This window comes from Symphalangus syndactylus, chromosome 4, assembly GCF_028878055.3.
Source record: "Symphalangus syndactylus isolate Jambi chromosome 4, NHGRI_mSymSyn1-v2.1_pri, whole genome shotgun sequence".
NCBI classification, from domain to species: domain Eukaryota; kingdom Metazoa; phylum Chordata; class Mammalia; order Primates; family Hylobatidae; genus Symphalangus; species Symphalangus syndactylus.
This window is the reverse complement of record NC_072426.2, coordinates 26117655-26134624: the sequence shown is the minus strand read 5'-3', so window position 1 is coordinate 26134624 and position 16970 is coordinate 26117655.

The window sequence follows — 16970 nt, the reverse complement described above, 5'->3', positions numbered from 1 at the left end:
GCATATTTCTGCTTTGATGACAGATGGGGAAAAAAAAACACTACCACTGTTCTCAAAAGGCTGTGTCTGTCCTACTATGCAACTAAATACTTTATCAAAATTGCCCATGACAAAAGCACTGACTTTCTAAATAACTACTCCAGGTATAAACAACCAAATGAATTAGTCAGCAGTATTTAACTTGCAAGTAACAAAAATGGCACTTGAGGCATCACAGGCAAAAGCAAGGTGAGCCACATTGGCTCTAAATATTCCAGCAACAGGAAAGCCACAGGAGCAGCTGGGCACTAGGATCAGCTCAACACGAACTGCACCAGGACAAGATAGCATCTTTGTTTCTGGTGCTTTATCATTGGCTTTATTCTTCATTCCTAAAGTGTGCCTTTTCCCACTTAACTCCCAGCTCTGCATCCAAGAGAGACAATTCCTCCTTTCACAGTTGTAATTTTAAAAATTGCCAGAAAAACTCACTGGTCCAGTTTGGGGCCATGTACCCATATAGACTGGCTGGTCTATACTAGGACCATCTGGTTGGATTGGTGAGAGGAGCAGTAAGTTCTCTAGAAGAAAACGGGTTTAATTCTCAGAAGTAGAAGAAAGGTCTTGTTTGCCCCAAACACATCATCACCTATCAGGAAATTCCAAGCCATCCTCAACCAGGTAATAAATTACATTCTAAAAGTTCACTTCTAGAGTCAAAAGTCAATGAACTCTTCTTAGACAAGGTGGCACGGGAAAAAAAAAAATTAAGTCCATGAACTCTTATGTAACACTTGGAATACATTTCATTTGACACAAGATGTCTCTAGTTTAGAGGCCAGCTTCTCTGGCCAGTCCTTAAAAACCTATTTAACTCATAATTTAATGAAATTATATGTCAATGAAATATAATGCTGAATAATATTTCTAATACTGTACTCAAACTCCATTCAGGACATTGTTCCTAAAGGAAAATGTATTTGAAATTCCATTTAGAACAAGAAAAACATGCTCAATTTAATCCATTTACCGAGTACCTACTAATGACAGTGGCTTTCATTTTATACACATTATTTTACATTTAATCCATATACAACACCCCAAGGCAGATATTAACAACTACACTGAACCCACAAAGAAACAGGGAGTCTAGAATGCTATATATGTCCAAGGTCAATCATCAAGACAAGTCAGAGCCAGCTGTACAGCCATGTTTGTCTGACCTGAAAGCTGGGACTACTGTGTCTAATACAAAGAGCAGCTAGATAGGGGTGGGCTCACAGATGAGAAGATTGAAAGCGAATGTATCAGACTCTGTGTAAATACCTAAAACGTGAAGGAACTAGAGGACAGTCACAGTCACTAGCCAGATTTAACTTTCTATTTCTTAAAAGAAGGTACTTCTCTATGGCTGAATAAAGAAAAATATTTCTCTAGGTAGGCTTTAAGCTACCTGATGCTTATACTTACATAAAGATCATTTGAAAATCAATGATTTATCAATAGTATCTTCATAAAAAGTGTTTTTTGCCTGTTAAAAAAAAAGAAGGTACTATCTATATTAAAATACCTGTCTAAAGTGTTTTAACCTAGGAAATATCCTGGACATTGGCCTTGGCAAGGAATTTATGACTAAGTCCTCAAAAGCAATTGCAACAAAAGCAAAAGTTGACAAGTGAGAACTAATTAAAGAGCTTCTGCACAGCAAAACAAACTATCAACAGAGTAAAGAGACAACCTACAGAATGGGAGAAAATATTTGCAAACTATGCATCTCACAAAGTTCTAACATTCAGAAATCTATAGGGAACTTAAACATTCAACAAACAAGAAACAACCCCATTAAAAAGTAGGCAAGGAACATGAACAGACACTTCTCAAACAAAATTAGTTGGGCATGATGGCGCATGCCTGTAATCCTAGCTACTTGGGAGGCTGAGACAGGAGAATCACTTGAACCCAGGAAGCGGAGGTTGTGGTGAGCTGAGATTGCACCACTGCACTCCAGCCTGGGCAACAAGAGCGAAACTCCGTCTTGAAAAAAAAAAAAAAAAAAAAAGAAGAAGATATATGAGCACAGCCAACAGACATACAAAAAAATGATCAGCCATCACTAATCATCAGAGAAATACAAATCAAAACCACAATGAGATACCATTAATCACAATGGCTATTATTTAAAAAGTCACACCATTTAGAATGGCTATTACTAAAAAGTCAAAAATAGTATGTTGGTGAGGTTGCAGAGAAAAGAGTATGCTTATCCACTGCTGGTGGGAATGTAAATTAGTTCAGCCACTGTGGAAAGCAGTTTGGAGATTTCTCAAACAACTAAAAATAGAATTGCCATTTGAATCAGCAATCCATCACTGCAAATATACTCAAAGGAAAATAAATCATTATACCAAAAAGACATATGCACTTATATGTTCAATGCAGCACTATTCACAATAGCAAAGACAGAGAATCAACCTAGGTGCCCATCAATGGTAGATTGGATAAAGAAAATGTGGAATACATGTAGTATTCCATGGAATACTACACAGGCATAAAAAAGAATGAAATCATGTCCTTTGCAGCAACATGGATGGAGCTGGAGACCATTATCCTAAGTAAATTAATGCAGAAACAGAAAACCAAATACCACATGTTCTCACTTATAAGTGGAACCTAAGCACTGGGTGCACATGGATATAATGATGGGAACAACAGACACTGAGGATTACTAGACAAGGGAGGGAGGAAGGGAGGCTGAAAACCCACCTATTGAGTACTATGCTCGCTACCTGGATAATGGGATGAATTGTACTCCAAACCTCAGCATCACACAATCTACCCATGTAACAAACCTGCAAATGTACCCCCTGAATCTAAAATAAAAATGGAAATTTTTTCAAAAGCCGTGAACATTTAAACATGTTTTGTAGATCAGGTTGGCAAGAATGAATGAGTCTGACATTTCTCATTACATTAATTTGAGGTGTGCAAGTTAAAACGCTTTTTTTCCCTGAAGACACTTTGGCAATGTGTATGAAAAGAAAAAGTATGCATCCCTTTAATTATATCTGGAAATATATCCAAAAATATGTGTACAAAGATATTCATTGATATATCATCTGTAATAGAGAAAACAGGAAACAATCTAAACATACATCACCAGGATATTAATTAAAATGATATGATATCAAAAAATGGAGTGGTATGTATTAAAAATTACAATATTGATTTAGAGAATGTGCTGTAGCACATTGTTAAGTGGATAAAAATGATTTAACGAAAAACAAAAGTGAAAAAAGATTCACCAAAATGTTAACAGAATCTGGGGGTGATTTTCTACTTTCTTTACATTTTTCTGTGTTGCTTGAATTTTCCAAAATGAAAGTATTTTCGTTTATAAAAAAATGTTTTAAGAGAAAATTAAAATTGGAAAAAAACAACTAACACTAATGTGACTCAGGTCTGCCAATATAAATGCAATGGACACATTTAATGGTATTTCATACCTTTAAAAAATCTGGTTGTGCAGTATTTAATATATACAAGTGAATACAGTTACCTATTTGGTATGAAATATAGTATTAAAGTCACACCCATGAAGTTACCACCTATCCTATGAAGCAGACCTTACTGAAACATGGTAGCTCTCTGAGTTCCCCTTCCCTTGTCTAACTGAGGCTGACAACCATTTCTTTCTGTACATGTTGGACAACAAGTTTGAAAGCCCCTGGTCCAAGATGTGGCTTTAATAGTAAATTAACCCTGTGCCTTTTGAAATCAAAGCAGAATTGTGGTCAGAAGTAATGAGACAGAAAACACCAGAATTCAATCACGAAGAAAGGGGAACAGCTAAGTCATACATTGGCTTAACATAGAAACCACTAGTCAGACAGACCTCTATGAGCTCTTAATTTCACTCCCTACTCCAAAGCCAGGACTTGTCACTAGTAATATGAAATTAAGTTGGATTGCCTTGACACATGTCAGGTAGAAAGACATGGAGATCTAAAATTATGAAAGAACAACTCCAAATTATCCCAAATTGAAATAATGGGAAAAAGCACCCCAATTAACAATGAACTCCATTTCATATATCATAGAATGAGAACCACCAACTTGAAGGAAACAAAAATAATCAAATCAAAGAAACAACAGAAATTTACTAATAACTTTGTTGTAATAGTATGTTAAGCACTTTATAAGAGAAAACATTAATATATCATCTGTGAAATTAAAGAATTTACGGCCGGGCGCAGTGGCTCACGCCTGTAATCCCAGCACTTTGGGAGGCCAAGGCTGGCGGATCACGAGGTCAGGAGATCGAGACAATCCTGGCTAACACGTTGAATCCCCGTCTCTACTAAAAATACAAAAAAAATTAGCCGGATGTGGTGGCAGGCACCTGTAGTCCCGGCTACTCAGGAGGCTGAGGCAGGAGAATGGTGTGAACCCGGGAGGTGGAACTTGCAGTGAGCCGAGATGGCGCCACTGCACTCCAGCCTGGGTGACAGAGAGAGACTTCGTCTCAACAACAACAACAACAACCAAAAAGAACTTACAATGTGTGTCAAAGAAAGAACATATACCCTAAACTAGTGAGTGAGTCAGTATAAATTGACTGAAAACTACAAATTGAGAACACAGCAGTCTAGCATGTAGTATAAATTAAATGGCACAGTAAATACAAGCTAAGGAAGAGGGGGAAAGAGAAGGTAAGCTGAACTAACCAAAAGCAACGAAACTTAACATTTTAGGTCGACATACAACAAAGTGGGGACACTACATAAACACAGGTCAGCGAAGATCAGAGCACACCCTTCATTAGCACCCAACATTGTCTACCTTGTTGGATAGCTGCTTGAATAGACGGCACCCACACCCTACTCTTTGATTCCTGAAGGCTGGGTCCAGGGCTTGGGTTATTTAACACCTCCAGAAATCCACACTTTGACATGGGATATGTTCTACAAACAGTTATAGAATTCAAACCCTTATTTGAATTGTTAACCTCTGATGAAGGCTGACATCTTCAATGAAGGAGAAAGACAGCAGTGGAACAGTTGATAGGGAACTCTATCCCTCGAGATAAAAAGGAGGCTACGCTGTGTGTGAATGAGAGAGAGAGAGAGAGAATGTGTGTGTGTGTGCATGTGTGTGTATGTGTGTGTATTAGGCCTGAAAGAGAGAGGATGGTGCCTAAAGGGAGAAAAAAGTAGATCAGTTTAGGCTAACTTATACTGCAGGAACAAAATGTCCTCAAATTTTGGAGGCTAACAATGGAGTGAGGCTCATTTCTAGTTCCTGTCTGGCTCCTTGCAGATAAGCTGTGGCTGGACTCCATGTCCTCTTCACTCAAAGACCAGGGCAGGAGGAGCACCCCTAACTGGCACATGTTAGTCCCATGGCAAAGAAAAGAGAAAGATGGCAGAGCAGGCCATAGCTATTAAAGTGTCTGCTCAGAAATGACACAAATTATTGTCACTGACATTTCACTGGCCAAAATAAAATCCTAGAGGATTTATTTGGCCAAGCTAGCCATGGGGCATCAGCCTTCTGTAGAGTAGGAAAGTATAATCCTTTCACAGGGATGGAAGGTGGGCAGAAAGGAGCAGCAAGTGTTGTGACAATAATATGAGCTACCACAAAAAGAATGGAAAACGGCTACAGCTGAGCTTTCTTCCCCGCTATAATGATAGAAGGTGTCCTGTTATAAAAAGCAGCCCCCCCATTTCTGTGGTACTTTATGCTGTTCTCATAATCTTTCAGATACTGTCTTATTATCTTTACAACTATCCTAGCAATGTTTCAAGGCCTCAGCAGTGCCTGAACTACAACACCAAATCTGGTGCTCTCTCACCCACCTTAGGGAAGTCAGCCTTTCAGGCACCTGCAAAATGCAGATAATCCCAGACTCTTCCTAAGAAGACTGTTAAGAGACAAAATACAATGATTCACAGAGGCTCCCCAGTTTAGGACAAGGTTACCTCCTAATAAACCCATCATCAAAAATGCATTTACTACATCTAACCTACCTAACACCATAGCTTAGCTGAGCCCACCTTAAACATGCTCAGAACACTTATGTTAGCCTAAAGTTGGGTAAAATAATCCAACAAAAAGCCTATTTATTAAAGTATTGAATATTGTATTTAATTTATTGAATACTGTACTGAAAGTTAAAATAGAATGGCTGTATGGGTACTTGAAGTATGGTTTCTACTGAATGTGTATCGCTTTTGTACCATCATAAAGTCGAAAAATCATTAAGTCGAACCATTGTAAATTGGGGACTGTTTGTATTTAAAACACACAAGCACAGACAGGTATAGTCATGCACTGCATAACAATGTTTTGGTCAACAAGGAACACACAAAAGGCAGTGGTCCCGTAAGATTATATTTTTCCTATATTTTCTATGTTTAGATACAAAAATACTTACCATCTGGTTACAAGTGCCTATAGTATTCAGTAGAGCAACATGCTATACAGGTTTGCAGCAGCCTAGGAGCAACAGCCTATACCATATAGCCTAGGTTTGTAGTAGGCTACACCATCTAGATTTGTGTAAGTACACTCTATTATGTTGACACAACAACAAAATTGCCTGAGGACACATTTCTTAGAACATAGCCTCATAATTAAGCAACTCAGTAAATATAAGGTATTACTATTATTAAATTATGACATGTGTCCCTAAACTCACTTCTTTTCCAAATTGTCCTTAAATGTTAATTATAAAGAATTTGTTAAAATTCATTAAGTGTAGAAAATAAATTAATGAACTTTCCTTCACTTTTAAAAACCTCTACTCATAGTTTTTTCTACACATACACACACACATACACACACACACACACACACACACTCTTTTCTCATGACTTCAATTACTTGTTTATGTTCTGGTTAGTTTCTTAAATCTCTCAAGAATTTTAAAAGATCTATTCTTTCTTGAGCATTTGGAACTATTCTATTTCTTACCCAAATAAGAAAAATTAAGAACAACTGAAGCTATTCAGGGTCATTCATTTAAAGCATAACATAGATTCCAAAATGACACCCAACTAAGAATAAATTAAAGGCTTGGTATCAAAGACCCTCTATTTTCTTTTTCTAGCCCTAATTAGCAGTATTATCCTCTTTTCATTCTACTAAACTATAGTTCTAGCTTTTTCCCAAAACGTGATCTTCCTGTACCATCTCTGCTCAAACTGTTCCTTTCTGGTCAAAGTGTTCCTTCTACCTAGAATGTCCCCTAAGCACTCCTCCCAACTCTGTTCAAAGGTCTCATCCAGATAACTGAATGAGTGCACCATGATGTTACCAAAGATGTTCATTACAGCACACTTTACAAAAATGAAAAGTTGAAAACAAAAATGTCCAGTAATATGCAACATTATAGACTATGTACACATGGAATGCTATATATTATGAATACATCTACAATTATGTAGATGTATATTTATTGATGTGGGATCATCCTACTATATTGTCAACTGAAGCCAATTTCAAAACAATAGTAATAACCAGACCCATTTTAGAGGGAAAATAAAGCATGTATCTAATCTCAGCATAGAAAAGTATGGCAGAATACAAAAAAAAAAAATCTTGTTAACATTTTCACTGCCACGCAAAATAGTTTTGTAAATGCAAAATAGTTTTTGCATTCTAAAGTTCTTTCCAATTAGCAATGTTAACTTTTATAATTTCATAAAAGGTACTTTAATAAAAAGGTATTAATCATTAAATATCTAATCCACATATCATCTGCTCCTGAATCTCCTCCCTGATCTAGCCCACTCCTCTTGCCACCCAGGTAATTTCTCTTTCTCTTCTGTTTCCTGAGTATTTTATATGTCTTTTATAATACCTACCACATTCAGTTTGAAATTATAGTTTTCTCTTTTCAGGTTTGATTATCAACTCCTAAAGTGCAATAAGTCTGTCTTATTTGTACTGAAATGTATCGTCAAAACCAATGAGTCCCAAGTATCTAGTAAACAACTGAGTTTGTTGATATGAACATAATGCAAGGCTGTAAAATTTACACATCTAAAGACTATACACATAGCAGCTCTCTAATGAAGAAAGCATCTATACAAGGGATGTTTGGAAACCACATAAGGCCCATTCTGGTAAGAGAGATGATAATATAAATCAGAATGTTATATCTATAATAAAATTTCTGTATTAAATTATTATTTCCATGTTTGCTTTCAAAGTACCAAAGACACACTTATTTTAATTAAGCCAAAGGTCATTATTTCATAATCCAAAGGCAAGTCTCTCAGATTTTAACCATTAGCTTCCTCTTGAAATGAACACAGATTACTTTTGCAGTAATCCAAGTCCATCCCTGACTCAGTGGGAACTATAAATACCTTTTGTTTTAACAGGAAATCGGGGAAATGAATGTTTTACAATTATGTAAGTCTGATTCAAAGAACTAACACAAGCAAATGTTTTGAAATATCAAAGGCATTTTTGTAAGGTTCAATAAAGAATGTGTTTTGAGAACTAGGTGGGTGAGATTTAAAGTAAAAACAACAAACACAACCTTAGCTGTTACTTAGCAATTTCAGGTTCGATTGCTTCCTTCTAAAGGGCAAGCTTTAGAAAAGTTTTCTTAGAAAACTGAAGAAGTTGCTTCTAGAAGAGACATTGAGATGTCTGATGCGGTTTTGTTTTTTTCCTCCATTTCACTCCCTAAGATTTTAATCAAGCTAAGATGAAATTTAAACTGCTCAGGTTTTGTTTTGTTTTTACTCTCTCCCTAGAGGCAATTGGCTTTCCATTAAAACTTAATTTTTGAATCAAAAGCAAAGCTGCATGGAATGCTTAGTTGGGAGGAACCCTGACTGCTTGTCTCTGCAGCGCCTCTACCTGAAGGAATTTAAGATTTGAAGGAATATGGGGAAGGGAGAGAAGGAAGTTCAATAGGCAGTGAGCAGAATGACTTTTCGCCAATATTAGCACTTGGAGATCAGTTTAACAGCCAGAATAGGCAGGTGATGCCAGGGGTCTGTTACGAATCTGAGTCAAAAACTCAAGAAACTGTTCTAAATTCTAAATTGGTTTTGGCATCTATTTTCAATTCCAGAAGCAATATGAGCATGACAATTTGAGTTATAGCAAGCACTGACTCAAAACCAAACCTTGTTTTTATTCATCAAACGAAACTCTTACCACCAGGGCTGAGGCAGATAATTAAAGAATTGTGGCTTAGAAATGTCTTCACAACAGGAAACCTACAATTAGTGGTGTATTAGAGCCAACTTATACTAGGCCACTAGAACCAATTGTTAAATTCTCAGAATTTTTAGCCAGCTGGTTGTTAAACAGAGTCATTATTAAAAGTTAAATTATATAAACAAAATTAAAATAAATCATACTAAAAACAAAGGTAATAAATACTCAAAACTCATCACTTCCTATTATTTTACTGTTAACCATGCTCTTGAGGTGATTTGTAACTACTGTATCTGGTTGGTAGAAACTGTATAATGCTGTGCTACTGCATAACACTTCCCAGCCCTGCTTTCAGTGACTTTCGCTGGTAGTTTAAAATGAGCCAGCCACGGTAGGGGTATTTACACAATGGAAACCTGCAAACATGACAACCCCTCCTTCTGACATTGCCAGTTTGTTAACATCTACCTGCAGATACTACCTATAATGTTAATCACCACAGCTTGGCAACAGGTAAGGAACTCGAGCTGGCCAATCTTTTGAGTCAGAATAAAGGCCTATAGATTATAAATCATGACACAAATATAAGGAAGAAAAGTAAATATGATTTATTGTGCCAGTAACTGTAGCATAACTATAATGTGCCAGTCGTAGCACAAAGTATTTTCCGCAGCCTTTAATTTTATGAGAGATAGTATCAAATCCAATATACAAATGTGTCAACTGAGGTTCTGAGAGGTTGAGTAACTATTAAAAAGCACAAGAGCAAGAGTGAGGCCTAGGATTGTCTGACTCAAAAATATATGATCTTTCCACTAAGCTACCCCACTTACTAACATTATTATTATCACATGAAACCAAAATCAACCATATGTAACTGTCAGATAATTAGCAAACATTAATAGCCTCTGATGTATATGAAAGTGGCATACGTGAAGAGGCATATGTAGAAGATGTAGACAAAGAACTCAATTTTAATCATATTCACCAAATTTGTTCATATTTACTTCAAAATATACCCACAGAAAAAAATATCTGAGTGAGAAATGGAGCCCAAGGAAACCAATAGGACCGAAAATATCTGCATATCAGAAGGGTTATTCCAAGTTTAATTTAAATGCTGACCATGTGCAGGAAATTCTCTTAATTCTTCAAATACTCATGCCCTGTCCACCAGATTGACACACTCAACTTAAAATGACACACCCTATCAAGAAAGAAGTATGCAAAATAAGATTTATCAAAGTTAGCATCAATTGTTTGAAGTGTTTGGATATTTACTTTATAAAATAGTTTCTCTTTTGCACTCAAGTTAGTTGACTGTGCTATCCTTTTACCATGGTTCCTTCATGCTAAAAACTCTCAATAAATTAGGTATTGATGGGACGTATCTCAAAATAATAAGAGCTATCTACGACAAACCCACAGCCAATATCGTACTGAATGGGCAAAAACTGGAAGCATTCCCTCTGAAAACTGGCACAAGTCAGGGATGCCCTCTCTCACCACTCCTATTCAACATAGTGCTGGAAGTTCTGGCCAGAGCAATCAGGCAGGAGAAGGAAATAAAGGGTATTCAATTAGGAAAAGAGGAAGTCAAATTGTCCCTCTCTGCCGATGACATGATTGTATATCTAGAAAACCCCATTGTCTCAGCCCAAAATCTCCTTAAGCTGATTAGCAACTTCAGCAAAGTCTCAGGATACAAAATCAATGTACAAAAATCACAAGCATTCTTGTACACCAATAACAGACAAACAGAGAGCCAAATCATGAGTGAACTCCCATTCACAATTGCTTCAAAGAGAATAAAATACCTAGGAATCCAACTTACAAGGGATGTGAAGGACCTCTTCAAGGAGAACTACAAACCACTGCTCAATGAGATAAAAGAGGATACAAACAAATGGAAGAACATTCCATGCTCATGGGTTGGAAGAATCAATATCGTGAAAATGGCCATACTGCCCAAGGTAATTTATAGATTCAATGCCATCCCCATCAAGCTACCAATGACTTTCTTCACAGAATTGGAAAAAACTACTTTAAAGTTCATATGGAACCAAAAAAGAGCCCGTATCGCCAAGTCAATCCTAAGCCAAAAGAACAAAGCTGGAGGCATCACGCTACCTGACTTTAAACTATACTACAAGGCTACAGTAACCAAAACAGCATGGTACTGGTACCACAACAGAGACATAGATCAATGGAACAGAACAGAGCCCTCAGAAATGATGCCGCATAGCTACAACTATCTGATCTTTGACAAACCTGACAAAAACAAGAAATGGGGAAAGGATTCCCTATTTAATAAATGGTGCTGGGAAAACTGGCTAGCCATATGTAGAAAGCTGAAACTGGATCCCTTCCTTACACCTTATACAAAAATTAATTCAAGATGGATTAAAGACTTATATGTTAGACCTAAAACCATTCAAATCCTACAAGAAAACCTAGGCAATACCATTCAGGACATAGGCGTGGGCAAGGACTTCATGTCTAAAACACCAAAAGCAATGGCAACAAAAGCCAAAATTGACAAATGGGATCTCATTAAACTAAAGAGCTTCTGCACAGCAAAAGAAACTATCATCAGAGTGAACAGGCAACCTACAGAATGGGAGAAAATTTTTGCAACCTACTCATCTGACAAAGGGCTAATATCCAGAATCTACAATGAACTCAAACAAATTTACAAGAAAAAAACAAACAACCCCATCAAAAAGTGGGCAGAGGACATGAACAGACACTCTCAAAAGAAGACATTTATGCAGCCAAAAAACACATGAAAAATTGCTCATCATCACTGGCCATCAGAGAAATGCAAATCAAAACCACAGTGAGATACCATCTCACACCAGTTAGAATGGCCATCATTAAAAAGTCAGGAAACAACAGGTGCTGGAGAGGATGTGGAGAAATAGGAACACTTTTACACTGTTGGTGGGACTGTAAACTAGTTCAACCATTGTGGAAGTCAGTGTGGCGATTCCTCAGGGATCTAGAACTAGAAATACCATTTGACCCAGCCATCCCATTACTGGGTATATACCCAAAGGAATATAAATCATGCTGCTATAAAGACACATGCACACGTATGTTTATTGCGGCACTATTCACAATAGCAAAGAGTTGGAACCAACCCAAATGTCCAACAACAATAGACTGGATTAAGAAAATGTGGCACATATACACCATGGAATACTATGCAGCCATAAAAAATGATGAGTTCGTGTCCTTTGTAGGGACATGGATGAAACTGGAAAACATCATTCTCAGTAAACTATCGCAAGGACAAAAAACCAAACACCGCATGTTCTCACTCATAGGTGGGAATTGAACAATGAGAACTCATGGACACAGGAAGGGGAACATCACACTCCGGGGACTGTTGTGGGGTGGGGGGAGGGGGGAAGGACAGCATTAGGAGATACACCTAATGCTAAATGACGAGTTAATGGGTGCAGGAAATCAACATAGCACATGGATACATATGTAACAAACCTGCACATTGTGCACATGTACCCTAAAACCCTAAAGTATAATAAAAATAAATAAATAAATAAATAAAAAATAAAAAAGAAAATTTACCCATTAGTTAAAAGAATTCCAAAAGGCCAACAAACATTAACTTACAGATTATTTAAAAACATTCTTGTCATCTTGGCTTCCTATAAGCTACCAGCTTCTCTCCTTGTTCCAGTACAGTTCCATCACCTGTCATAAGAAGAAAGAATCTAATTAGTTGTATGTCTCAGAAAGGCCATTTCTTGATTTCCACTAGTTAGTCTCTTCTTTACACACAAAAGACATAGAAAAGTCCAGTCATCTCTTCTCTTTTTTACCAAAAACAAAAAGGAAAGAGAAAATAGCAACACAGAAAATTACCTTAAGAGAAAAAAAATTTTAAGAGCAGTATTTCCACTGTGAAGGATTGGGGTCGTGAACCCTTAAAATTTTGCCCTCCATTATGTTTTCAGGAAGAGATACCTAGTCTGTTTCCTAGGCAGCAACAGTATTAGAATAACCCACCTTCTCTCTCCATCTCTCCTCCCTAACCCCTTCTTACCTCTCCTCAAAAGTGAAGGATTAATTGGCCTGGAAGGACTAAACCAGACACCAACTGATTTCTTGGCCCTGCTCTGAGCCAGGCAACAAAGGCCTCCCTCCAGTCACACATGCTTTGATCCAACAAAGGCATTATACCAGAACTATGGACACCTAATGCTTAATGATCAGAATTGCTACACTGTCCACATGTCCAGTTCAACAAATACTGGAGGATTCATGTAATTCACAGAATAATAAAATATGCCCAGCAAAGGGCCTTCCTTTTTCCAAGAAGAAGTCATTCAGAACAATGTGTTTACTTTTGTTTTTCCATTTCTTAGCATTTTAGAATAAACAGGCTAGGAATAGAACTTTTTGCTTTCTTTCCCTTCAGAGAAGGGCCCCAAATAAAAATACCCGACTTTTACCAGTTAGAATGCAACTATTGCTCATGTTATGTGAAGAACATGTGGCTCCAAGAAGACAATATTGATAAAACAGAAACCTAAATTAACTTTCATCACCTGAGGCCTCAATGTTAATTCTGAGATGAGATTAATAATTGTGATATGGCTCCATGCATGCACTGAGGTACCATGAGAGGCAGTGTCACCTCAGTTACCTGAACCATAGACAGAAACCTCAAGTTACCCAAACCATAAAGGGACAGGGCGGTGTTATGGAGATTAAGGAAGGAGGAGATGAGTGGCCAGGAGCGGTGGCTCACACCTCTAATCCCAGCACTTTGGGTGGCTGAGGCGGGCGGATCACAGGGTCAGGAGATCGAGACCATCCTGGCTAACACAGTGAAATCCCATCTCTACTAAAAATACAAAAAAAAAAAAAAAATTAGCCAGGTGTGGTGGCGGGCGCCTGTGGTCCCAGCTACTCAGGAGGCTGAGGCAGAGAATGGCGTGAACCCGGGAGGCGGAGCTTGCAGTGAGCCGAGATCGTGCCACTGCACTCCAGCCTGGGCGACAGAGCAAGACTCTATCTCAAAAAAAAAAAGAAAGACAGGAGGAGATGGAACAAACACCAAATAAATAAATATAGAGATCTTCTCTAGTAATAAAGAAATAACTTGTCAGCATCAATAAAAACGGCAAGGAAGAACTAAGGAGTCAAAGATCTAAAAATTATACCCAACACTGAGAGGAACAGCTTCATTGGCTAGCTATGGCTTTATATGCCTGGCCACTGACATGAGGCTCTTTAAATGCATAAGAAACACAGTAAGGTTTGATATAGGTTTAAAATAAACAGGTTTGAACCCCAGCTGTGCTGTTTAATAGCAGTGTGATCTTTGCCAAGTAATTTATTCCTTCTAAGGCTCAGTTTCCAAGTCTGTAAAATACATACAATAATACACACCTTGCAGAGTAGTTATATAACTTAAAGATGATATATGCACCATGTCCATCATACAATTAGTTCTCAAAAGATTACTGCAATTATTGTGCTCACTAGTGCAACTATGGTAGCAAGACTATTAAATTCATGATTACAATTGCAATTATGTCCATTAAATTCACAGACTCTTTCCTGATGAGAACATTCTGGAAAGAAGTTCTAAATGTAACTTTTGACAACAATATAAAACTTTTCTAAGTTGACCTGATGAAGTGTTCAATACAAATCTCCACCTTAGTTGACAGCCTTTATTCACATGGACACACAGAAAGCTCTAGCTATGTCTTTGTTAGTATTCTTCATATCAATACCGAGTTTCTTTTTTTGATGATGAATTCCTGAAAAGAGGGAATGAATCACTTCCATTAGTGCTAATTCTTCTGGTGTACACTCTAATGCAGGGCACCACATTACAGACTCATAAGCAACAGTATGGATTTGTCCATTATGTTAAAAACAAACAAACAAACAAATACAAGATTCACCAGGTGAACGCATACTAACTTTAAAACAGAAGTGCCAGAACTTAATGTCTAAAAAAGTACTCCTGACCCCTTCCAAGTCACCCTCTTTGGGACTCACTCCAGTGATGCTGACTGCTCAGAATAAGTACTCGTCTTTTACCTTCAGAACCAGTGTGCAATGTTCACAAGAACACATGTGTCATTACAGTTTAGTTTCCCACTTTATTTGCTATAATAGAAAATATTTTAATAGATTAGTTCAAAGAATCAAATTCATCCTCAAAGATGGTAATTTAGCACCACTGTGGTTATTCAAAAGAATTATAAGCAACTTCAACAACCAACTTTTTTTTTTTTTGAGACAGAGTCTCGCTCTGTTGCCCAGGCTGGAGTGCAGTGGCGCTATCTCACTCACTGCAAGCTCTGCCTCCTGGGTTCACGCCATTCTCCTGCCTCAGCCTCCCGAGTAGCTGGGACTACAGGTGCCCGCCACCATGTCCGGCTAATTTTTTTTGTATTTTTAGTAGAGACGGGGTTTCACCGTGTTAGCCAGGATGGTCTCGATCTCCTGACCTCGTGATCCGCCCGCCTCGGCCTCCCAAAGTGCTAACAACCAACTTTATTGAACCACCCATTTGGTGGAAGACACTGTGCTGAGCATTGGGAGTGGGGAAGGGGTTATAAGGTGATTGAGATGAAGTTCATTTAAAAGAATGCAGAACACTGGCAGTATCACTGGAATACAAGCAATTAGTTCAGCCGATGCACTTAAAAAGAACAATCTGGATGTATGAACTCTGGCTGTGATTGTTACAAGCCCAGCACTTTCTAATCGTGCTTCAAATACAATGTTAAGATTCCACAACAGTCATGGGAAAACCTGGCTCCTTTTCTGAATGTTCACTTTACACTCTAGGGCAAAGCCGAGCCTGCTACCCCTGGGTGGAAGAAGACTGGCTGGCATCAAAATCAAGAGCATTCAAGAGCTAATATGAAAATAAGGCTGGAGAAGTTGTGGGAAAAGTTCCCGTGGCCATGAGACACAGTTGTTTGATTCTTAGCCTCTTTCTCCAAATGATCTAGTTCACTAAGAAGAATTTGGGCTTCCTCTATGGGAGACAGTATCCTGTGGTCATTAAAGGTATGTGCGTTGCTGTCACACAGAACTACATTCTGCAACTAAGCTCTGAAGACCTTGAGCATGTTGTCTAATTTCTGTAAGCCTCAGTTTCCTGATCTATAGAATGGGAGTGATATCAGTACAATAACCAGATGTTGTTATATGGGTTAAAAGACATAATGTCTATACACAATTGAATAAAGTTCATGGCAAACAGTAAATGCTTATTAAATGTGCCATTGGAAAATATACACTATCCTCATCCTTTGGGGGCAATACAAGTACTAGGGTGAAGCCACAAAAAAAGAGGTATCCCAATATGCTCAACAATGTTCCAGCCCCCTTCACTAGGAGACCACAAAAGGGCTTGGGGTGATATCTCATGTAGCAATAAAGGGCAAATTGTCTGCTCTTACATCTGTGCATGTATCTTGGGAGCAAAATGAGAGTGGCAGCAGCATTCAGAGGCTTGTTGGCCAGTGGAAAATTCAGAAATGTTAACACCAGCCACATAGAAACAAAACTGAGTAACTTGCTCAAGATTAGCTAATAAATGGCAGAAGCTGAAATTCAAGCCCACGCAGTTTAGCTTTAGTCTTTGTTCTTAACCACTATACTACACTGTGTCCCTGGCAAAGAGGAGGAACAATAACTAAAGACTAACTAAGACACAGGCCAGGAGCAGGCCATAAAAAAGCAAGAAACAGCACCCTACTGATGTCTGAAGAAAAGAGGAAGATAACACAAGAGTTACTGGGGCAAAA